Genomic DNA, 26,368 nt, shown 5'->3' on the forward strand with positions numbered 1-26,368 from the left:
TCTACATTGTGTTTGTATTTATGAAGGAATGTTTACAGTCAGGTCAAAAGCTTTTTTTGTGGAAAGTTGAATAAACAATAAAGCAAGCATATTTACCCTTTCTCATATTAACAGTATTAAAAACATTAAAAAAAATACCTCAAGGTAATTTAGAACAGCAAAGAATGTGTCAATAAATGTGCGATTAATATGCGATTAATCACAAGTTAACTATGGACAACATGCGATTAATCACGATTAAAAAAAATAATCGTTTGACAGCCCTAATATATATATATTTTATATATATATTACATTTCTTTCTTTCACTGACCCCTTTTTACATGCGGGGACCCCTGATGCGCCCCCAAACAGCACGGATGGAAAAGCCTGAATAACATGACCATTCACAACAAAATGAGAAGCCGAGCCAGACAGAGCAACGTGGCCAGTCAAGGACGGGCAGCCAAGTGGGGTGTAGAAGGAGACTGGAAGGGAAGAATATGGAGCCGAGCATGTGGTCAACACAGCAGGAAAGCCAGTGGTCATTTCACCCATGGACACACACAGGCGCACTCAGCCTGATGGACTTGCTGATAAAATGAAAGATGCATGATCAACCAAACATGGAGACAAACAGAAAGAGGCCTGAAGCTAGATGAAAAGATATCAATGCACACACACACACACACACACACACACACACACACACACACACACACACACACGCACACACACACACACACACACACACATGAATGCACGCATACACACGCACACACACAAATAAAAACACAAGAAACACAGACAAATGAGTGGAACTAGCCAGACCAGAGAGAGTGAGTGTGATTTGTCTCTTGTCTGAGTCATAAATCCAATTTTCCCACACAATTTTATAATTTTATATTAGCATTCCATCTCTCAATCCACCATTAATTATGCAGAATGTAAAGGAAACGTGAAAAATAAGTGAAGCTTTAAAAAAGTCAACAAAACACTCGGCAAAAGTCAATATTATGTACATGTTATTGATGTGCAAAAGGTATAATAAAGGTGCAAGGTGAATACTGAAGCAAGGTCAGGGTTAATATTACATTTATAACATCGTTTCTATTTTTAATAGGCTGTGCCAAGTACATACAAAAAACATCCATCTTAATAAGTAATTTCATTTCGCATTCAGCCTTCAAATCTGTGTGAGACTGTTTTCAATACCACACCTGCCCACAATGCTATTTCTAATAAAAAAGAGCCCCGTCCCACAGGACAAACAAGACAGATATTGCCCTTCTGGATGATTTTAATCTAAAAAATATGCAAATGAAGTGCTTCGGCTTTGTCAAAACCCGAAGGCTTTCAAAGTAAAGAGATATCTTTAATACTACCTCAGGGCTAGGAACATTTCTTTCTTTCTTTCTTTCTTTCTTTCTTTCTTTCTTTCTTTCTTTCTTTCTTTCTTTCTTTCTTTCTTTCTTTCTTTCTTTCTTTCTTTCTTTCTTTCTTTCTTTCTTTCTTTCTTTCTTTCTTTCTTTCTTTCTTTCTTTCTTTCCTTCTTTCCTTCTTTCTTTCTTTCTTTCTTTGTAATTTGGGTTGACTGAAGTACTTACTAACGGGTAGTTAGCTTCTGACCTGCAATATAGTGGTCATAATTCACTCATGTAAGAGTCAAGGAGAAATTAAGATGAGGCGCAAAACTAACTGCTACCCAGAATGAGGGCCATGTAGGAGACTATTTTTATCATCCAACAATTCCTATCTGAAAAGTTTCTGAGTGGCTCACGTGATTTTGTGGTGTGGATTTGTTTTTTTCACACTTTTGCATCAGAGAGTTACAAGGAATGGGTCACATTTTGGGACATAATGTTTGAACACAGACAGCGGGGCGTGTTGCAGCAGTCGCTCCATGACCAAAAATTAAAAGAAATAATAGAAATGGTGTTTCCACACTTTTAGGTCGGCCTAAACAAGCTCATTAATTAAGGCCAGTTGTCATGAAGCATGATGCTCAGGCAAGGGTGATATTGACCAATGGCAGCAATGACTGTTGTCATGTAGCTTGTTGCGTAGTGTTTAGGCTAAAGTGAACACAACACTTGTGAACACGATCCAAACTAGATGAAAAAGGGATCGATATCAGCATTTCTTCACGATTCTCCAGAGTGAAAATGTTGTGAGCCATGTTTTCCACAGACCATGCCTGCAAGGTTCACACAGCCTCACTTCATGAAACCCAAATATTCCCTCAAAGGTGATGATATTTATCATCTAGCCTGATCTCACTAAATCATCTAGCAGCTACAATAATTCACAGAACAAAGGTTGCAGTTTTTACAACAAATGTTCAAATCATTTGCACAATGACAATTATTTCCTGATCTTTCTCTTAAACCTATGTAGCTACATACCTATGTCACTCTTAAACTAGTTGCAACGTAATGTATGGTCAATGTCTTGCAGGGATGCTATGTGGTGTAGTGTTACTGCATCCACACTTCCCTCCATTACAGTGTACAGTTTTGACAAAATCTGTCTGGACCGGCATAAGAAGGAAGAGAGAGGCTTTCATGAGATTAGGACTCATCTAACACTGTCCTTTCATTTTTTACTTTGCTCTAGTTCAAGAATGATTAGGGTAAAGGATAAAAAAAGAACATACGGTTGAGATTAAATATACAGGTTAAATATTTGTGGTGAGGATTGGATATTACAAAATATATGGGTTTCCACATTTGAATATTTATGGATGGTGGGTACATTGGTCCTATGCAAAACAACATCCCATATATATTCTTCCTGCCTTCTCACAACTAACCATGCATTGTGATGCTTTACTACTACATTTCAGAGATGTGGACAAACACAGCTATTGTGTGTTTTCCTGTAAAATGTTCTAGGTTATACATCTGTAATTATTAAATAAATGATTAATGTAAATATTATTCAACAATCTTCCTCTCAGGGAGTGGGGGGGGGATGCACCTAACTTGGCCAGTCACACTAATTCACTTCACAAAATCTTTCTCTTGAGGAATTGGTTTGTTAAACCTTCCATTCCCAGCCGTTTCCATTGGTACAGAATGTACCAATAAATTGCAGCCGGGTGGAGTTGGCTTTATGTAATGTCACTATTCAAAACAACCAATACGGCTGCAGAATTGCCAATAATACCTGTATCAACAACGTTTTAACAGGAAAACCAGCGATAGTTACCTACCAGCGTTACTACTCCACAGCACGCTGGTTGGTGACTTTGTTGGTACCGGTCTGGTTGTTGCTTCATTTCTCTGATTGGTTGTTTGCTTACCCAGTGGTGTTCAGCTCTAGTTTCCTCTGCGTCCATTGGTCCTGCCCTCTGTAACTCAAAATGGAATCCAGAGAAACCAAACGGATTCTTTGTACTGAAGAGCATGAACGTTGGGATGGCTGGCCAGGCTACCTTGAGTGTGTTCCCACAGAAATCTTAAAAGGTCAATGAACTTGTGATGTGATTAGACAAACTCAGTTAGAGCACCAAGCCCACATAAAACACATCTGTAATGTCTCTACTACTTCATGAATGTACTATATAAAGAGCAGAAATGAAGAAGAGAGCTTGGTTTTCTAAGGAGCTGTAGGTTAAATGTGAGGCTGAATGAAGCAACGGGCACTCATACATATATTATGATCTGTTTTCCAGGTATTGTTTACATCTAGGTTGCAGTGGTAAATTAAAGGGTCTGTTATGGTTATAGCATGAACATACCTTTACCTCAAAAGCTTTTCTCAACTCCTCCACATTTTATATGTTTTTTGTTGTAAAATCAAGCATAGATATAATGATTTCTTTCTATTGTCTTTATTACTCTAAAACTTAAACTTCTGTGTTCTGTTTCCTCGTGCTATCATTCACTCTCTGCTAGAAGTTCCTGTTTACATATGTGTACATGTGTATCTGAGTCAGAAAGCCTCTCTCATCATATACTGCTTTTTTACATGCTTGTCTACAGTAGACACACGTGCACAAATAACTGTTTATGCATCACTAAAGTCTGTCTAGAGCTGCCTTTGATATTCTGACAATATTTTAACTTTATATCAATTATTTCACAGACTTGCATCACAACTGAAAGGAGATTTTTTTTTTGCTTGTTTGCTCCAGATCAAGATAGACACACATAAAAAAATATTGTGCAGTGGCTTCAAGCAAGAGAACAGTTATCTATGTATTCATGTTCATCTATGCCAGACTTTAATAGTGCATCATGATGATGTGGTGTGACAATCTAATCTGATGGCAGTAAAAACCTCCACCTAATCACACTGGGAGGGGAAAGATTGCATGCAAACGCTTTCTCGCTTGCTAAATCAGGCGAGGGGAAACGGCACGTTATACAATGGCTCTGTTGTATTATTAGCCCCTCAGAGGAAGCTCTGCAAAATCTTTGGATCAGACTCCAAAAAAAAGAGTAAAGTAAGTCTGGGAAAATATCAGCTTCCTGCCCATGACTTCAGGGTTTTGTCTGGAGTATGTGTGTGCCTTTGTGTGAGTGGCTGAGAAAGACTAACAGTAAAATGACACAAAGTGTGTTTATCTTATTGTTTTGATTACAATACTTGTTTTTTTCTTGTGTAGTAGTTGCAGTCTTAGTGATATTTGTGCAAATACTGTATTTTCCTAAATCTCTTGGGCTCCAGTTCAAGTGAAAGAGTGAATACCAGTAGATCTTCCTCCTACTTCCTTTGGTTGGTGTTCCAGTCTGTATATCCCCGGGGCCGCACACACTATCTGTCTGACCTCAGCTGAACTCAGCTCAGCTGCAACAGCAGCCTCACCGCTGATGACGTGGAGCTGAAAGCGAAGGGGTATGAAGAGCTAAAGAGAGCAGCAAAGCCAGGGCAGCAGGGAAAGAAACTAATTCCCTTCACATGTTACTGGTGTAGATGTTAAACCAAGGACATACCCTCTGTTAAATCGCTGTACAGAAAAATAGCAAACTCAATAGAAGAAGACCAACAGTAATTATGCATCACTGTTTAAAAAAAAAACAGTTCAATACAAGAAATTTGCTGAAATGCTGCAATTATGCGCCAAGTAAAAGAACATTATGTAAAGCATTGGACTGAGAAAACATTTGAGTTGTTCAAACTATGGCTGAACCTAAAATGATAACAACAGAACATTAATGATGGACAACTCTCCTAGTGAGAGTCAGACTCTCCAAAAGTAACAAATGCGAAGTAAATGCAAATAACAGTAAAGGGGAGCTTGGGATAGGATAGGATATGCTCACTGCAGGGGTTAGGATCATCGCGGTAGAGGAGGGGAGGGGGCACACACACAAGCCATGGCCATCTCGGCAGTTAGCTGCAGGCTTTCCAGGAGGTCAATAGCAGATATGAACTAGTTATCCCAGTTTCTGACTTGGATCCATGATATATCTTTCTACATATCAGTGTAGTTCTGACTTTTGATGAATAGGAGAAAGACGGGTTGCAGCAAAGAGGAAGAGGGTGTGGCTCCACGATATCCTTAAGTAAAGACAGGCGTTGGGAGAGTTTATGCTTGTTCAGGAGCTGCAGCTGCACACTGATCATTCTCAGATGTACTGCAGGCCGACAGCCTTATGGAGACTTTCAGTCGACACTATTTTAGGCCCAATTTGCCTGTTGCAGAGCTTACAGATCGGTCAACGGCAAATCAGCAGGCAATTGGCGGTCAGAAGTTGGAAACTGGTTATTTGTGAACAACTCAAAGACTTGTAAAAGATGCTCAGCAGCGCCTCCCTGAGCCATTGCTAACAGCAAATGGATAGCAGACGTGCCAAATATCTGGAACTGTTGGGGGAAATTCTATTTAAGTTACAGCCAAAGTAAGAGCAAGGAATCTGGTGAAGTCACCGTGAGGAAAGGAACCCAAAATGAGAAATCAACAAAGCAAGGGGAAATGCAAACAACACCATGCCATAATAAGGAAAGGCAGTTGGATGTTTTTTTTTTAACTTATCTTCACCTTTCTAATATCCACATATGCTTATCCATTCTTTTACTCATGTTCTTTGCAGTTTCTTCTTTCCTTTGCGTCCTGAACAAATCCTGTCTCAAACAGCAACACCACTGCTGGTTTCCTTTCTCAGACCAATTTCAGAAAAATCAAGTTCTCCTACATTTTAACAACAGTCAGTTGACAGAGTCATTGTCATGTACTTTGTGACCCTCAGTTAGTTGGCAGTCACATAATGTGATCAGGGAAAAAACTTCAAGACTCCCAGTTATAAATGAGTAAGTCATGTAATCTGAACAGCCTGACGATCTAATTCTGTATTCTGAAAATGGTCTGAGGGGGAGATCTGTCAGATCTGTCTGCTTCAAGGTGCTCCCTGTTCCACAGAGTTCCACAGTTTGTTGAATTTCTGAAGCACAAGTATTAAAGGTAGAAAGAAGTTGAATTTGAATGGTAGAGGCAACACTGACAATGAAAACGACACTGAGAAACTCCTTCACAACACCAAATGACCCATTTTGCAATGTTAAACGGAAAACCTCTAAATGTCTGTTAGATCCAAAAAGAGACACACAATCACAGCTACCTTTTCAAGATGTTAACGGGGTGGAGTCACCACCCCTCTCTTCCGTGAGGCATGCATCTTTTGAAATAAATGTTGAAAATTAACACTACCGACTTCAGAGCAACAGCAATTGCTCTATGATGTCAAGTTGGGAGGAGCTAAAAATAGCAATTCTGTCACTGCTCTGGGTTTCTGATGTCACAGAACTCTTCAGATCTGGACTCACTGATTTGTTAGATACTGATTGATAGTCATGTCAGACTAAGATCCTCTGCATATGGGGAAGAAACAAAGACAAATAACTAAGGCAAGATTTAGAGATTTTTTCTTTTGTCTATTCTCTGCCCTAGAGTTTGGTAGGATTTGTGTATTCTTACTTAAAACTGTGACATAATAATAGAAAAAATACAGAGGCAAAGAAAATGTGGTGGAGAATGGACAAATTAGGTGGTATAAAACAGAAGAAAAAGGTGACTAAGACAGAAAAATACGGAGAAAAAGGTGAGTGGGTGTTCTTAGGCCTTCAGAGATGGAGCAAAGGTAAAGGAGGGGAGTTATAAAGTGGGAAAAAGGGTCCGGCAAAGGCCTTAGATCCAATAAAATGACTGTTTTTGATTTGGTTTTTCATTTCACATCAAGTAATGTTCAACCCCCACTTGCCCAAAGCCAATAACCAAGCAAACGCTTTCAGTGGGTACCTGGTTTGAGCAAAACACTTCTCAGTGCCCCCAGATGAACTGTGCAAACTTGCTGCAGCTGCAGGTCGGGAGACAAATTCTGTAGGATTAACTAACTATATTTCACAACTGCAACTGATGAAGATTTCTTTTTAAACTTATAAATATGTAATTACAACATGGGATCTCATTTTAAAATGTAGCTTTATCTTGTCAATCCTAATTTGGCTATATACACAACTACTACTACTGTCAATTAGCAGATGCTTTTATCCAAAGTGAATTACATCTGAGACACACACCATGGAGCAATTAGGGTTAAGGCCTTTCTCAGGGGCCCAAGGTGGTTCATCTTGGTTGCCAATCCCGGGGCTTGAACCTGGTCCTCCAGACAGAGGCCCATCTCTGTATATATATATATATATATATACATAACAATATATAAAGAATGCTTTCCATAATAATGTGCAAGACAGGACAAGACGGATTAAAAGACAGTAGGGTGTGTAGTGTGGTAATTGCTGTTTGTGAGATGTGTCTTAGTGCTGAATTGTGTTGTGGTAAAAAGAACAGACGTGCTAACAAGACAAACAGACAGAAAAAAAGGTATAGAATATAAAATAATATATATACACAGTATATATATATTTATATGTTTTTGTTTGTAATTGTGTGTGTGTGTGTGTGTGAGGGAGAGGTACACATACCTGTAAATACACGGGTACAAAAATAATAATTACAGTAAACGCAGTGAAGAAAACTACAGGGACAACAACAACAACAACAACATGAGACCAGTATCATGATTGCTAGTATTATAATTAGTACTAGTACTACTGTTCTGGATCCCCCACAGTTATGCATCCACCGGCCGGTCCCACACAACAGCAGGGAGACGAGCCCAAGAGCTGCATGCAGCCCCTGAGCCATCACCCCTACAAGGGCCGCAGCCCCATCAGCAGGCCTCCATTCACCAGCAGCTGACCCAACGGACTACCACTCTGCACAGGCTGGCAGCAGTAGCACCACTCCTGCCACCTGCCAAATGCCAGCAGATGAAAGGGGAAAAAGATAGCTGAGAAGGAGAGAGGGAAGGAAGGAAGAACAGGGGGAACACGAGCAACACCAGAAGGGCCATGACGCCCACCGCCAACAAGAGGGCGCAAAAGAAAACATCAGGACAGTCTCATGCATCCCCCACACCAGGATTCACCAGTTAACAACAAGCCAACACACCACGTTAGCCAAAACTCCCCAAGGCCACCCCAAGCACCCAATCCACCAGCAGAAACATGCCTCAGCCCCACACAAGCCCCCAAAGGTCCCTGGTCCAAGCCAGGTCCTGACATCAGACACACACATCAACATCCCAGCCACCCCGGACCTCCCTGGGACCCATCTGGAAGAATAGGTCCTAAACACACCCTGATCAAACCGGCCGTTAAATATATTACATTTTTATAATTTCAAGTTTGTGTGTTGATTTTGGAATGTAATAATAATAAATAACTTTATTTATCCGTTAGGAACTTCGTTTGTGCAAAAGCATCAGCATCAGTGCGTGTACAGCCAACATATGTAACAGGACAACACAAAAACAAACCACACAATCAATGCAAAGCAACATCCACTGGGCAATCACAAGTACTGCTGGACTTAGATGCTGTAAACCATAGCATAGCAATGTGTGTGTCTGAGTGCATTAAAAAAAATGTAATGTGCAAAACTGCAAAACTTACCTTTTTTACCAATCTTATATAATCAGTTTAAGATTAAATTGAACATTCTGTTCTACTGGACATTGACATGGATGAATCCTTCAATGATTTAAGTGGTGAATGATCAGTCAGTTGTGCTGCTGCATATACATTACCCACATCTTTAAACAACAAAAGTCCTGCTACAAACAGGGGCTACGTTAGCAGGTTGTTCTACTACCAGGCAGAACAACTAACATTTGAATGGATCTTCATATATGACAGGCTATTTACATGAGACATTAAAACCAACTCCAAAGTTTTATTTCTAATGTGTTTAAAATAAAGATCAATTTACATTCAATCTCATCAACATAGTCTAAGCAGCTTCTGTTAAAATAGCTTTATTTTTTTACCCTAAAAGAGAGTATTTTACATAAGAAACTGTAATTTATAAACAATTTTTTTTTTTCAATTTCTGCTAGAGGTGGATTTATCCAGCAATGTTCCACAGCGAGGAAAACCAACTGTTTCAGTTCATGTGTACCCTTTGGCGAGATACTTAACCTAGGTCCCACGACTGCATACGATTATGTTAAATTCGCTGCTAAAGTGACTATTAAATGAATGTAAAGTAGAATTAGTTGTTTGTGAATGCCCTCATATTAAAGCTGAGAGTCTGCACTTAAACCTCATAATCATTACATAACTGTTACCAAAATGTGTTTCAGCAAACAGCAGAAAATATATCAGTTAAAGATCACTTGATGGTTCCAGTAAGAGAAGAGAGTATCTGCTTCTTCCAGATGCACATTCAAAACCAGTCAACAAGAAAACATATCTGCTAATGTTACATCATTCTACGTCAAATTATCTGCTCATCATGTGCTTACAAGTCATTTCAAATTATGACTGTACCACCTGTGTTTTGATTTTTCATCCCTTGCGCACCAGCTTCCATCAAAGCACTGGCAGAAGGTGTCAGAAAGATGAGTGAGAAGCTGCTTCTCTACAACTCACATTCAAAACCAATGGCAATATCACTTTCAACAACAACAAAAAACACATCTGCTGATGTTATGCCATCTTAAGCCACACATTGTCTCTTTATGTAATCATTTTAAGTCGGTCTAAATGACCTCTGAATTGTCAGTGTCCATTTCAGGGTCATTAAAGTTAGCTGATAATGAGTGCAAGCTTCTGTCAACACACTGCAGCTGTCCAGATATCCAGTTCTGGCGGGTTTTAGCAGCTGAACTTTTATTGCAAAATTCCCCATGTAAAACGTGTATAGGTTGTGCTAGATATTCTGTTTCATTACAACTACACAGACAGATGCTCAGACAAACTGCGTGCTCGCTATTCAGGGGCCTGTGCAGGGTATTCAGGTGCAAGTGAAACCTTGCTTTAACTCACATTATGAAGTTATTTAACTGTTAGGATCAATCAAAAGGGGAGAAAAAGAATCATCAACATGTAAAGGATGTTTAAGGACTAGATAAAACAGTTTAAATGCCACACATTTAGTTGTTATTTATTTAATTATTAAAGGTAAGGTAAAGTAGGTAAGGTAAGTAACTAACCCTAACCCCGAATGGAAGAAACTGATACAGATGGTGGATATTAAAGGTAGGGTACAGGTTTTTTTGTTTTTATTTTATGGCGTCAGTTGCCTTTATTGAAAGTGAAATGACAGGAAATGAAGGCAGTGATAAGCAGCAAAAGGCCACAGACTGTGAAACGAACCTGGGACAGCCGCACAAGAGCATCAGTCTGTGCTAAGGGCACTTGCTTAACCAAGCAACCTGTCTTGTTGACTTAAAATAGAAATAAATAAATAAATAAATAAATAAACATCAAGAAAACACAAGATATCTCTCCTTTGCTGCAGTGCTCCCCAAGAAAACACACCCAGTCATGAACTCTCATAAGACCACTTCCCAATTTATGTGCATTAGTACCAGTATGAACCTTCCCCCGTCACGCCTTCACTCTATTTGTTCAAGTTTATAAAATCAGGGTTGTGTAGAAGACGGTGTTTCCTGTATACTGTCTTGTTTACAGTATACTCATGAGATGGGCAGCGGATAGTGAAATATGGCAATAACATGTTCTGGGTTAGAAAGCGTATAGAAATGCGTACCCTACCTTTAATGTAAAACAAGTTGTTATTGTCTTGAAAGTTTTGTAAAGTTTTAACAATAACATCTTGTACTTACTTTTAAAATGGACAGTTGGTGCTAGAACTTAAAACATGTCAATATATACCCTCACCCCTGCTTATGAAACCATAAAAGTAATGATAAAAACTATTTTTCACTTATTTGGAAAAGCATATTGCCAGTCTTTTCAAAGTCTAAGGAGAATGCAGTGGGACACTGAAAAGTTAAGAATCGGCTGCAACTGTCATGAATACTGCATGATGCATTACTACAACAAATTCTGATTGAAATTTCCGTGTGGTTCATATTAATCCTCACAAGAAATGAAATATTGATTAGGAGTGATATAAAGGTTGTGAGTAGTACACACAGACAAACATGCAAAAAGAAAACAAAAAATATATAGTTGTTTTCTACAACCTGTGTGAGGTCTCAGTGGCAGCTGTTTACAAGAAATAAGTAAGAACCGGTTGCAAACAAACTGTACACACCTACATGGTACTCAGAACTACATGCTGTTACATCAAATGCACAAAATGAAACTAAATTCCCCAGAGACTGACTTTTTTCTGTTATTATTGTAACAAAAAACCAACCAAAGGAGGTCAGATTTCCTGCAAACACATAAACACACTTATAAGTTTCCTTCCAACATGGATTTTCCCAAAATCGACTCACTGGTAAACACACATGACGTCTTGAACAAGTGCATAACACAGCTCATACATAAATACAGAGTCTCACATGTTCACATGTGCAGCCAGGCTGTTTGCCTCCCACGTGCACTGTTTGTGACGCATAGGAAAAGTCATTACACTCGCACTTCCTCTCCAAACAGAAGAGAAGGAAGAAAGACTGTCTTACATGAAACAGACAGGAAATGTGTGGGTGAATGCCCACGCAAGTGTGTGTGTGTGTGTGTTTGTATGTGTATGCACATGTCTCACAGTCTGAAGTTCTGCCCCTAGGGCTGGCGACCATGGTCTTGTAATTGCTTGCTTTGATTGTCTTCATGGAGTAGACTAAAGCTACAATTACAGCAAATTAGGATACTCAGTTATAAAAGGGTCGGTTTGCTCGGCCGACAAGATCTTGTGGGTTCAACTTTGGTCCAAAGGTCTCCCCCAAATTTTCAGACTTATACTTACTTGAATTATAATCATGCACTATTTATAGTTATAATTAGGCAAGAATAAATTCTTATTACTGTAGCATTACACATTTGTTGAGTTAAATGAGGTTCCGAAATGTAAAACATCTACACTCACATGTGCTCTGAGCAGTTTCACAAGTTTCATTTCTCCCCATGAAGATACAAACATATAGAGCTTCTGCTTTTTAATGAAACTTGTACTTCTAATTGTGTAAGTAATCACTTGACATGTAAGGGTGTGTGTGTGTGTGTGTGTTTCTCATGTGTCTTCCTTTGCAGGAGCAACGATTTTGCATAACGTCCAAACCAGCACTTCCGTGTGTGTCTGCTGGTGTGTGGGTGCGTGTTTTATCTGCATCCTCAGTAAGCACTGACAGTTTGTGGTGTGTGTGTGTGTGTGTTCCCGTATATGAATGTGTTTATGATGTTTGTCGAGAAGGTGAATATACCATGTGTATGTGTCAGCTGAGCCGTCTGATCTGCTTCAGCATAGTCAGAGAATAAACGGGCGAAGGAGGGCAAAACAAGTGAACAGAAATAGACTCTAGGAGCTCACAAAGACACGAGTCAACAAAGACAGGAAGAGGGGGAAAGAAAAATAGTCCAAGGGAGGCAGAGGGAGAATCCTGGGGTTTGGACATCTGCAGAAGCTTCAGGAAACTCAATCACTTCTTGGCTGCGAGTGGAGATTTGACCTATGTGCACGAAAGCATATCAGCCTCTGCACAGACGCCTACACACACTCGTGTGTGTGTGCATGTGTGCGTGTGTGCATGTGTGTGTGTGTGTATGTGTGTGTGCCTGCGTGCGTGTGTGTGTGCGCGTGCGTGCGTGTGTGTGTGTGTGTGTGTGTGTGTGTGTGTGTGTGTGTGTGTGTGCATTGAAGACTACAAAGACAGGTGAAGGACAGCTTTCTGACTTCTGCAAAGGAAGCTTATTTCCTTTCACACAGACACGCACGCACACACCAGTGGATTAATTTGGACACTCTGAGTCTCTGCTTGTCACTGCTATGAACATCTGTCACCTCAGCATGATCCAGACTGCCAGTAAACATACAAACGCATGGCTTTGCGCGTGCGTGCGCACGCACACACACACACACACACACACACACACACACACACACACACACACACACACACAGTATCTCTATGTCTGAATCCTTTGGTATATTACACACAAAGCCGTATATCCGTGACTTTAGGGGACATTAAATTGACTTAAGGCTCCTACAGACTGAGAAATTTCTGCAATCCTATAAGTTTATTGCAAGTCACACTGTGGAGCATGGATCTAATAAACATGGGTACGACAACATGTTTGATATATGTGGCGTGCACGGTGATAATACCCTCTGAACCACAGGTTACAGCTCAACACTCCAACTCCCTTTTTTTTCCATGTTTTATTCTCCATGATAACAGCAGGAGGACACATAACGCAAACACGCCTCTGCTAACACAATGCTACTATCTTGTTCTTTTTTCTTTTAACCTCCCTCTGTTTTGTTTGGGTCGCTAACGACCGGACTGTTGTGTGGAACGGTGCCTTATTTCAGGTCACAGAAGGATTAAAATCGCAAGGTGGCCGTCTAGGATTTTTGACATTTTCTCACAGTACACTGTAATGCTGCTATTTTGGACACAAAGACCAAAGATATTGTCGCACTGGTTTTTATTTTCTCCCAGAGACTGAACGGTACAGGGCCAAACATACTATTCAGTTTGAAAATGTACGTTTTGATTCCGTATTTGATCACCTTGTTCACACACACCTGAACTCACAACCAAAATAGATGTCCTAATCTGTTTTACGAGCACTTACTGACTTGAGGGGGGAAAACAAACCGCTTCAAAAACAAACAGCATCACGGTGGAGGAACTAAAACACCTGTCTTTCCAGATTCCCAGGGGTGTAACTTTCTGCACTGCTAGCTGAAAACACTGTCAGGTGCTGTTTATTGGCACGTAACTGGAGGAAGGCCGTGCGAGGTTCACGTCTGAGTCTTCCAAACCAGAATGGGAAATCCCCACTGCACAACAAACGATTAAAACATGCGTAAACATGCAACATATGATCTTGAACTTTTCAGCTGCAGGGTGAAGATTTTGTTTTGCACTGTTCAGTTTTGTTTAACTTCATTGCACACAGTGTCTGTTCTCATCCACAATAAATATAAAGATATATTCCTTTAAAAAAGCTTGACACCAATGCGTTCCACTTACTCAAGAAATGCTATTCTAAACATTTTATCCTGAAACTGATATGTTGCGGTGGGAGAGACTGAGTGGAAAGTTGATGTAAGAGCAACCCAGTGAAGCAGAACACTAAACCACCATGAAAAGGCTTTTTAAAATGTCTCTCAACATTAACTTTACTTTGCACGTGAATCTTAGCAGTCGGTGAGCTGGTTGGAAAGCATCTGGCAAGCCACTGTGGGCTGCTTTCGAACTCGCAGAACCGTTCGCTCACCTCACTTTCACCATCAGACTTTGGTTGAGGAGTTTGTTGCAGCTTAAAGGTTAGCTTTGACGAACTGAACCTATCCCCTTTTCTGTAAGCAAGGTATCAGATAACTCTATTTGACTCTATTTTTCTATCCTAGCATCAATTCAACTGAATGTTATAGTGTTCCCTTCCGGTATATTGTATATTCCCTGCCAACTTGTAAGATCTACTTAGCTCTTTAGTTCTTACATTGCCATTTCCGTAAAATGCTGTTAAACTGTATGTATTCTAGTAATTTTTGCCTTTAGTATTACCATCTCATTACATCACAACGGCAGGAAGCACAATTCCTCTAAACTCAAGGGTTGTTAGTGTAAATTGCCGCTTTAAAAAAAAAGAAAAGAAAAAAAAGATACATTACAATCGTGCCTCACCTGTGCAATCCAGCTCCTCAGTACATTCTTGCTGCAGAAGTCTGGAGTCAGTGAAGAATCCTCATGTGTTAATTAAACCGTCTGTCTTGGAGAGAATTAAGGTCATGATCTCTCAGACCTCACAACACCCACACACCCTGAGAAAGAAAGAGAGAGAAGAAAGGAGACTTAATGAAGGAGTTAAAAGATGAAATGGCTTAATGAACCGCCTAACGAGGCCTGCGGCCGTTTAATAAGGGCTTATTACAGCTTAATTAGAGCAATAATCCAGCTTGTTTGGAGGCATTCACTGTTGACTTGTGGCTGATTGCGTTTTATGGCAACTGGATAAACAAGGAAGAGTTGTCATTTCTTAGGAGAGAAGACAAATTTACCAGTGTGTCTGTTTGCTTGTATCTTTTATGATTCGAAAACCGATGTTTTCGAGTCACGCTCGCAATCAAAGGGGAACCCTGCCTTTCTCATTTAGTTTGATTCATGTCTCTCATCCTGTCTTACTATTCTCCCATGTCCTCCTGAGCATAAACGCAATCAAATATTGCTCCACATCTTATGGATGATTACCATGTGTACTCCATGAGTGGTGCAACCACGATGTCTGCACTTGCTCTTCTTCCAGGTCTGTAGGGCACAGGGATAAAAGTTGTCCAGACACATTGAAAGTGATAAGGGCCTTAAATGTAAAGGCAGGTTATTTTGCTTAAAGGAGCATGGGGCTCCTTTTAAGAAATGAGACTCATTAGCGCCACCCTTCGCCACGACGGCCATCGGGGGTACTGCAGCCAACAGTGAAGCCGGCACGGGACAACGGGGAGAACGCACATGCAGCGTCATGTGACGTCACATCCGCAGGACAGCGCGGGAAATTCCGGTCACAATTGCAGCACATTTTGCAGCACACAGCCTGTTCAAGGCAACGGAGAGATACACTAGAGGGCTCATTCTTTTGGGTTTGGAACGCTTCATCTGACATTATTACTACAAAACTTAAAACGTATACGAATTTTTTTCATAAATCCTGCCTCAATCCTGCCTCATGCTCCTTTAAAGATTGCCTTTATTTACGTAAGAACTCAAACTCAACAGATGTAGTTACTTTATTTTATGCCAGTACTCAAAATCTAATTAGATAAGTGTGAGACTTTTAGATGACAGTGTCAAATCATAGAATACAGTCTGTTACACGGCTTGAGGGTGAAATGATTCAACTGCACATTTATTTACTCACTGAATTCATAACAATGCACAATGTTTTCACTATAGATTATTGGCATGACTCATATGAGTCACAGACCGACCGTAATGCCCAGGGAGCCATTTAAAGAGTGTGAAACAAGCAGAGTGTATGAGGCATCACATTTTCATTATTCAGACAGCGATGTCAACCCCCACTGGAGAACAAAATCAAGTTGTGTACAGCTGGTATTTGGAAGCCACGTTCTGCCGTCATCCCTGTGGTTTTTTTGCCCTCTGAGTGATTCATGTTGCATCATTCCCTCTGGATGCTAAAAGTCATACTCTACCAGCTTGTATGGGCTTTATGAAAGGAGGTTATCGTGATTCTTCCTGGTCACAACGACTCTGATTCTTCATGGCTCTGACAGACAATTCTACATCCTGAATCGGTAGAATGCTTACATACATAAGCATTCTACTTTATAAAGTAGGTTTTCCTATAGTAGACACAAAGTGGCCTATATGGCGGAACTACTGTTGCCATAGTAACGTGGAATGTTTTGAATGGCTCTTTTTATGCCGGATTGTTATATGTTGTGTGCTTGTCAATAAATAAATATTACGGATCAAGCCGACCCTCAATCATTTTACACAAAGTTTCCGTATTGTATGGACTTTTTTTTTGTTAGATCACTTTGAGGACGAAGAAAAATAAAATAAAAAATGAAACCTGCAAAAGTCAGTGCAGTGAGGGTGTGGACATTTCTTTTACTTACTGCATCTACTTGCCATTCAAGGAGCCGCACTTTAAGACGGAGCAGAAAAGGGGAATTAAACTTAATAGTGTGTGTTTGTGGGTTGTTCGGTAGGTGGCCAAAAATTACTCATGTGTAAACATGCACAATGGGAAGGAATGAAACGGAAATGTGTATAACTTGTGTGTGTGCTTCTACACTTTGACTTCTTTCATTTAATGTATTTCATAAAAAAAAAAATAATAATAATAATCTGACGTGAGATTGACAGTCAGCACAATCACGACCATATCGGTGTGTGTGTTTGTTCATGAATATTTACCTGACATTTGGAGGATTAGGGGTTTCTGTTGTAATAATTATGATTTGCTACATGCACGGACACACACACAGAAGAAAATACGGACAGCAAACAAACACACACCTGCCTCATACTGTGGTCGAGATTATCCGCTATGCTGTCACTCAGGATGTGATGCCAGAACATCCACCCTTCTTTGACACTGTCGGCATTAACTAGACTAACATTCATTTCACTTCTGGCCCAAATAGCTTTCCTTTAAGGAAGTTTACGTCAAGGTGTCCTGCTGCCAATTTTTATGTTTTAAGTTGCCATATTGACACTCTTTTTCTGTAGAGTAGCCTTACTGTATTACCCTGAAAGCCTGTTAACAAAAAGACAGAGAATCACAGACAGACTCGTAAAAACAAGATTTGGCTCAAGTGTTTTCCTATTGGTTGAATTCCTGGAGGCTTGTCGACGGGCAGAACTAATGGCTCTTGAAAAGATAACAGGTGGATGTCTCTGCTGAGGAAATTCTATATTTAATATCAGTGTTGGCAGATTCCAGTCCTCAATGTTTTAGAAGTCACCTTGCTTCAACAGACTTTATCCAAATTAATGTGTTGATAACAACCTTGATAAAAAACTGATGATGATAAATTCATTTGAATCAGGTCTGTTGAAACAAGGAAACATGTGACACGCAGAGGTCACTGTCCCTCGAAGACCGTAGTTTAGCAACACTGGTGTCTACAGATAATTTTCTGCATATGTGTGGTAAAAGGTGTAGATTTGGGAAAAGTGGAGACATTGAGTCAGAAACATAAAAAGTTAATGGAAAAACTACTTTTGACTCCATTCTTGCCAACAGTTCAGACCGTGTTGTGTTTTAATCAGCGAAACTGATTGCTTTTTTCAATGAGATGCATTGAATTGAATTGTTTTTCCTGCCACTATGAGACAGAGCATAAAAGTGTGAAACCCAGCAGCTGTGATCTATGTGCACTAATAGTAAACAACACAGGTAGTTCACTCACCACTTGTGCTTTAGACACACAAGCTTCTAACATTGAAACAGGATTTTCTGCAAATCCAGCAGTGTACTGTACTTGTTCATAAAACAGTCCTCTATGAAGTGTTGCAAAAAAACAAATGCATTTGTTCTGCTGGTCCAGATAAACACACTGCATCAAAGAGCAGAGATCAGCTAACTTTCTCTTACAACCAAAACCACATTTATTTGAAGAAACAAAACCAAAATACCATTTAAGAAGTACGTGGTTGAGCCAATGGACAATATCACCATCCACTGTGGTGGCTGATTGACATCATGATGGGGAACCACCATTGTTATAACACCCTTGCAGGCACATACTAATTATGTCCTATAGTCCCAGTAATACTTCACATAAAGACTTTGCAGGAAATTCCCTGAATATTAAACTGAGCATAGAACTGATTGGTGTACAGGGTACGTTATAGGGACTAATGAAGTTAAAAGAGGTTTCATGCAGAGTGTCCCCATCCTGCAGACCCCATCAGGACGAAAAACATATGCAGTCCAAGCTGCACAGTCATAAACGCATCCCTATAAACCGTTGCTTAAGTGTGTGCTCTTATGGACGTGCATTGCAGGGAGAATACGACCAAATAAAGAAATGCTGCCCTCTATGAAATCATGCAGAATCTCATTTAGAAAAAATTAAGTATCTAGAAGAAAGCTTTTTCAGCACGCTGAACACTGAGTACTTTGTGCATAGTCAGAAAACACAGTGAAGCATAATATGGCCACTTGAGAGATTTTAGCCTGGAGCTCTCTAATAAGGTTGTAACTTTTCTGTTTACTTTTTATGTAAGCTTAAAGTTTTACATTAAATTACCGCTGCTTGGGAACTCATACAATTTTGCCGGAGGGCAGACTAAAGTCACCCTCTTGAGGGTTATTAAGCGATTTACACTTGGAACATCACACATGGATGTATGACAGCGTTTCATGAAGAAATGTTTGAACTCTTCCAGTCACAGTTCACGGACCATGTCTCTGGCAAGTCTGCCGCCCCGCTAAAATAAAATCCCATCTGTTCATTTCCAGAACGCCAAACAGCTGATGATTCCTGTAGAAGGGCCAGCAATTTCCATACTTGTCATATAGTTTACCCCCTGGACGCATGTCAGTTTTATGTCAGAGGATGAGGGATGCCAGTCCTGGGGCGTGTGAATGATGTCAGTTTTCCTACAGGGCCTTCTCTGTGAGATGTAGACAAGCAAAGAATCTGACAATTCCTAGAAAGATGCCAGGCCATCACATCATTTACACAGCTCAGTCAGCTGCTCTTCAGCTCAGTCAGTTATGTGCTGCTGTAAAAGGAGAGAAAAGGGGGGGAAATGACGTCATCTTTCCGAGAGGGCTTTCAGTTTCGGAGTTACTTTTGGGCTGCTCTGAGCCTTGAGAGGAGGACTGGTGGTGATGATGATGATGATGATGATGATGATGATGATGATGATGATGATGATGATGATGAGAATGATGATGATGATGATGATGATGATGATGATTACGGAATGGTGTTGATGATAGTGCTGGTGACCGGACCGGTCACGGTGGACATCACAACGATGATGTTATTTTCCATAAAGATTTTCCATTGCAAATAAACATGTGATCAGCTTTTCTCATCTCTCTTGGCAGTATTATGAACTTTTACAAACAAGATTTCAATTCCTTCCTTCAAACGTCTATCCATATGTTTCCATTGAATTAGCACCACCCATACACACCATCTTGCTGTTCAAGGACTGCTCGTGACTGACACATTCTGTATTTGGGATTTATAGCCTTCAAGCAGGGGAACTGAGTTCAGGCATACTGACGGGACCCTGAAGTCTTGTATTGTTTCATTTTTGTTTGCATTTCTGATTGCGATTGCTATCACGTTATGTTTAGTCTCTACAACCACTTGGAAAAACATAAAGCTCTGAGTGAAAGTGCCACAAGTCTGCATGAAATACTTGCTTGATCTCATTGTGTCATAAGTCAAGTGAGTTCGGTTTAGGTCTTTAAAGTAAGTGATCTTGCATGCTGAAAAATGACATGATAACAACTAAAACAATGAGATCTCAACCATGCATCCATATTTGGTAAGATGGGTCTAAGGAAAAACTGGAACCTCACTCTCGGCTGTGACCTGATATGCTGGAGGAAATTCTTAAAAGATGTTATTGGGGTGATCTAATGGTATTACCAGTGTTTTGTTGCACAAAGGCAACTTCCTTTTGTGAAGTCTAAATTGCAGACCCCGGTGCTGAAGAGGCCATCCATCTTCGATTGCACTACTCAGCACTGATGAGACACTGCACTCACTGTTTGTATTCTTGTCAAAAGCAATTACTTCAACATGCTGAAGTTTCTCCTGTGAGTGAATTACAGCGTATCATCATGCTTTTTTCCCCTCTCAGAAAAGAAAATGTAACCATCACTGTTTCCATTGTTTTTAACTTTCTTAATGTTCCCTCATTTCCAAAGATTCCCTGCTATTTTCCAGTTCCACCCTTGTGTGTTAGCTAAATTATAAATTATGTTACTGGGCTCCTTGCTCATTATGGCTAAACTGATAGCACATGCAGAGGAGTTTTTTGCTGTTAAAACTTTTAAGCACAAAACAGCTGACTAAGCCAGAGTTAAAAATGAATTATGCTACTTTCCACAGTCTTTTATTATAAAGGGTTCATTGAGCTTGAATGTTCTCAAACGGCTTCCTTTCATCTTTTGCAATTCATAAACTGATGTGCTTGCTATATACTTTTGCATTTAATCTTATTAGTGGACACAAAAGCCAAAACTGGGACTCGCTATCAAAAAATAAATAAAAGTCAGTATCTTTATTTGTTTCCATTAGACTCTGCTGATTTCAACCATCTCTCCCATTTCCTACCCTCTCCCAGCTACACCCGTGTGTGTTCAAATATATCCACTTTTACAGGGAGTATGATGTCATTCTGCCTGCGGGGCTTTCCCACATTCATGGCTCAGCTGATAACACATGTGGTGGAAAACTGTTAAAACACATGGGTGTGTAGCGGTTCTAAACTCCTAACCCATATCAACCTTCCATGAGAAACAGAGCAAGGAGGGGATTTGGCAAGGAAAACAGGGCTATTTTCCCCCCGCCAGCAACCAGCAGCTTTAAAGCTCATCAAGATTGTGATTACATTGGCTAAATACAATAACCCAGCCCATGTTGTTACAGGCAGGCTACAGCTGCGCTTTGCTCCATAAAAACCTTCTAAAAAACATCTCATACTATAGTTATTCCTCTTACCTTGCTGATTCACAGAACTACAACTTTGAGGACAAGTGTTTTTCATCTTTAGTGGTCCTGATGTAAGAAGCCTGTTCGTATGTTTTGTCACACACAGTAGAACTAAACACAATCTGGTGCAGATATGGTCACATGAAGCTGTAGAAAACACGTTTAAAGTAACACTGACTTCAGCTATAGTTTTAAGGGAGAGAAGAGCACTGAAACAAATTCAAGTCCCACGGGTTCACTCACATGGCAAACTCAGCAGATATGGACCCTCAAGAGGAAACTGGAGTTGTTTATGAAGGAAATGACATCACCGGGCTTGGCTCAGACAATGACTTCATGCTGACTTGATAATGGCTGAGAGGGAGGAGAGGGAGGAGAGAGAGCAGCGTTAGGAGGGGTCATATCTAAAGATAAAAGGTGAATGAGTGCAATGTGTTTATTTTAATCACAATAAGAGACTATTTATTGCAATACATTTGGTAAGTGTCTGAAATGAAAGACTGCCTCATTATTTAAGCAATAGCACATTACAAATGCATATTTTTATTCCTTAAAAAACAACATATACTACCTATTTACAGGATGTGAGACATGCAACAAATATGCATTTAAAACATTTATGGACAAGAAAGAAAAGGAGAAGTCTCAATATGATCCATCAATGGTGTTTTCATGGCTCAAGGCTTGGTTAGATGTACTGAACACTGTGTTAGGCTGCAATGGGTCACAGTATAAGAAGGGGATTTACATTTCCAGATCACTTAAAGTAGTGAAAGGAAGCCATGTTGAAGGCGATTGGTTTATATTAGGGCTGCAAATTGTGTTTAATGCCTTTATTGCATGTGCCTTTTGGGACACATGACCCTCGGGCCAACTCGCAGTTTGTAGAAACGAGATGTGATGCAGCTATAATAGGCTATAAAACAATTGATGAAGCATTAAGTCACATGAGCCATTGGTTTCTGAAGAGCAGGTTTGAGGCCTCTTTATCCTCTTATACTCTGCACAGTGATGTTGCTGAGGGAACACGCCCACTGTATGTCGAAGTTAGCTGTGGCTACCAGCTCCTTCTGCAAATCCCAGGGTTGCCGGCGGATGTTTACACCAGAATATCTCGTTTCACATGTTGATTTGGATGGTGAAATCAAATATCACTGCTGTATGTAGCTAATGCTGAGTGAGTACAAACAGCTGGTTGCTTTGCTAAGTGCGGCAGCGTAACGATTATGGATCAGGAAGTCATAATAGCCAACAACTAGCTCAACTGACTGTCAATAAATCTTTATTAAAAATACATGAATTGCTTTAAATAAACTATCCTGATGTGCTGCAAAAAAGAATCACGCCTAAAAAAACTCAAAATATTTCTCATAATGTGATGGATCTCTGTGGAAAAGTCTTAACATTAGCAGTTAGACAACATAAAAGGCTCTGTGAACACTAGCACCACTGAGGTGATCTCACTGACGTTAGACGGTTAAGGGTTTTATTTTTTGAATAACATTTTTGTGAATAACCCCCATTTTATCCTTGTTTTCCTTATATTACAATGTATATCCTGATATGAAGACGGAAAGAGAAAAGAAGAAGCGAAAAGATCACAATTTTACCGATCCGATTTGGAAAGATAGCAAACAAACACAAAAAAAAATGTGGATAGAGGCAAAAGAAAAAACTGTTCTCTATAGAAGATACTTGTCAACTTTTGCAAGAAATGAGTGGGTTAGTGATGCAGGAGATGTTTCAGACTTCAGTGATGAGGACTGGATTGATGAGAAACCCTCCGGCCCTGAGCTGGACCCTCGCAGAGAAAAAAAAAGGCAGCTGACACAGCTGTTAGATCTACGATGGCCATGCAAGGTAGGGAGGGTTTCTACACAGACATTATTTTGTTGATACAAATTGATTTCGTAGCCTGAATATATAAATTGACCGCAACAAATAAAGAATTACAGCAACGCTGTTTTTCTCAACAGCGTAACCAGCGGCTCACTACAATAAAAAGATCTATAACTATTATTAATATCATTATAATAAAACCACAAACACACAAGTAAGCAATTACGAAAATAATAATAACACTGTAAACCCAATAAATCGCAACAGAATTGAGAGAAACAGTTTGTCCATAGCACGCGCACATTATCCTCTGTGTGTGGATTGTGACCGTGTTGCGTGTTTGTTTTATATGTTTGTTAAAATAATGTTCTATTGAGGAGTGTGCAGGTATATATTTTGACACTTAATATTTTTCACTTCACGGCTTAATCGGCAATACATTTCAAATAAAAAAATGAAACAATCAGTCACAATATCAGTCCCCCCACCTCACACACACGCCACACACACACAGATGGGCACAGACAAAATAGGAACTGATTTCTGTACCCTAACAAGGAAATTATATCTGATGGTCTGTGAGATGGCTTTGGCCCTTGTTTGGGGGGTGCTAGAAATCTAGTGGTTTTAGTGATAACGATGAAACACTTGAGTTCTTTTTTTTCATCTGGGCTCTGATCTAATAAATAAATATTTTTAAAACATATGAAGAAATATTGGCACGATAGGCTAGGGGTGGGCGGTACACCGGTGTCATAGTCTACACCGGTGTGAAACTGCGCCACGACATGGATTTTGCAATACCGTCAATACCGTAATAAATCAATTATAAAATAATAAGCCTAAATAAGGCATTAAAAACGTCGGTGATATGCAAGGTTTGCTGCCGTGTTGTGACAGCAAGAGGTTGAAACACAAGCAACCTGTTTCATCACTTAAAAAACACGCACGCCCGTGAATATGAAGAGGCAACCCGGGCCAAAACGAGCGCAAGTGGGACCAGCAGCTGGTCCCGCTGGGACCGCTGCTCCGCTGGTGCTGCCCAGCAGCACCAGCGGAGCACGTCCCAAGAGTACACAGCTTTCACTGCAGGCATCCTTACTGCTGCTACACCTTACGACAAGAGTAGTAAGAAATGACAGGGCTTAAAGTATTCCGGCACCGTGCCGGATCCCCGGCGTATGGAGTTTTTTTTCTCGGCGTGCGAGTTTGACTGCTTAAAAAAAAAAAAAAAAAAAGTTTGAGAGAAAAAAAAAGTCTTAGTCAACCGTATTCGTCTACCAATGGAATGAGAGGAAAGCAGCTCTGGCGCTCAACCAAACTAACACTAGCCAATCAGAAGTGGAGCTGGGCGGGTCTTTGACGGCAGCGGAGCGCAGAGCGCTGTTTCAACCTGCTGGAATACCAGTCACCCACTTCAAGATGGAGAAAAAATTAATGAATGTCGGTTTAAAATAATCTTTTTGCCCAGAAAAAAAAGGAGTGACAAAAAAATACCCATAACCATGTTCTTCTCTCGAAAAAACACACCTTTACTGCGGGCTTTAGAAGAAAAAGACGCTGCAGCGCGAGTCGGGATGGAGCGGCTCAGAAGAGCAGTGAAATACGTGCGAGGCGGTGTTGAACTCCGCAATTTGAAGCTTTGTATAATAATTATAAAAAAAAAAAAAAGGGTTGCTACTATGTGAATATCACTTATCACGGGTTCTTTTTGGAACGTAACCCTCTCGAAAAACAAGGGATTACTCTATATGAATACTCATGGCATAAACCTGTCAAGTTTTGGATTTAAAATTAAGGGACATTTTCCACCACCCGCTGTCCAACCAGCCCAACCGAGGTTCAGTATTAGATTTTAAGACGGGTTTACAAAATATTTAAAATATAATATAATAAAAATAAATATAATATAATATATATATATATATATATATATATATATATATATATATATATATATATATATATATATATATATATATATAATAAAATATATATAAAAATATTAACCTTATTCACATAAAGGGACAGGACAGGCTACTCCTCCCAAAACGTACCAAAAAATACCGTGATATTATACCGTCACCGTTCAAAAGATGAAAAATACCGTGATATTAATTTTAGGTCATATCGCCCACCCCTACGATAGGCAAAGCTTCCATAGAATGTGAGCCTACATACCAGTGGGGCTGGGGGGGGGTATTGTGAACTTCCATATAATGCAACTTATCTTGTTTGGCTGGACTAACTGGGAGGAGTCGCTGCATAGTTGGTGCTGCTTGTGGACTGAAGCAAATATAATTAACAAAACCATTGGGAGGAGGAAACAATAGTCCTCCTCCTAAATTTATGGAAAGACTTTACTTCTCTTTTGAGAATCTCACTTTGTTCATTTTAGAGGAATTTAGATAAACTGATGAATTTAAGTTTTCTACTTAAATCAAACAAAGCTAAGTTAAGTACATTTCATGTTGCTGTACTGGATTTATATTACTTAAAATGTTGCTGTTCCAGACTCATTTACTCAAACGAGCGGTCACTTTAACTTTCCAAATCCGATTTTTCTTGCTCTGCACTTTCTGTAAACTGCTCTGCGATGACCTCTGATGACCCCCAGGGATTTGGACAATGTGACTGAAAAAGAAAATCTTTCCCACTGAAAAAATGACCAGACTTGGTTTGAAGGAGGTCTTGGACCTCCCGAGAGTAGAGCTGGACCAAAGCCCAAAAACAAGGGATCTTTGAAAATGCCCTGGATTATGGAGTCAGAGAGCCAGAACATGCCTGGAGACCATGATGGAACAATAATACTAATTTTGGAATTTTGGGTTGTGCGATTTTGAGTTTGGCTTTATCCAACAATAAGTAATTACATTCGGTAACATGATGTTACAAATATTTGTTTTC

At 39.9% G+C, this 26,368-nt stretch overlaps 1 long non-coding RNA gene across 2 annotated transcripts in view; it reads right to left on the reverse strand.

The window, feature by feature from the left end:
- Positions 1–26,368, reverse strand: part of LOC133440935 (uncharacterized) — a 108,630-nt gene that overhangs the window by 26,960 nt on the left and 55,302 nt on the right. For both annotated transcript variants that reach the window (XR_009782380.1, XR_009782379.1), the window contains 2 exons: positions 21,866–21,976; positions 15,099–15,235 (listed from right to left, as the gene is read on the reverse strand). This is a non-coding gene — a long non-coding RNA (uncharacterized LOC133440935). The remainder of the gene's footprint in view (positions 1–15,098; positions 15,236–21,865; positions 21,977–26,368) is intronic.

This window comes from Cololabis saira, chromosome 3 (genome assembly GCF_033807715.1).
Source record: "Cololabis saira isolate AMF1-May2022 chromosome 3, fColSai1.1, whole genome shotgun sequence".
Lineage (NCBI taxonomy): Eukaryota > Metazoa > Chordata > Actinopteri > Beloniformes > Belonidae > Cololabis > Cololabis saira.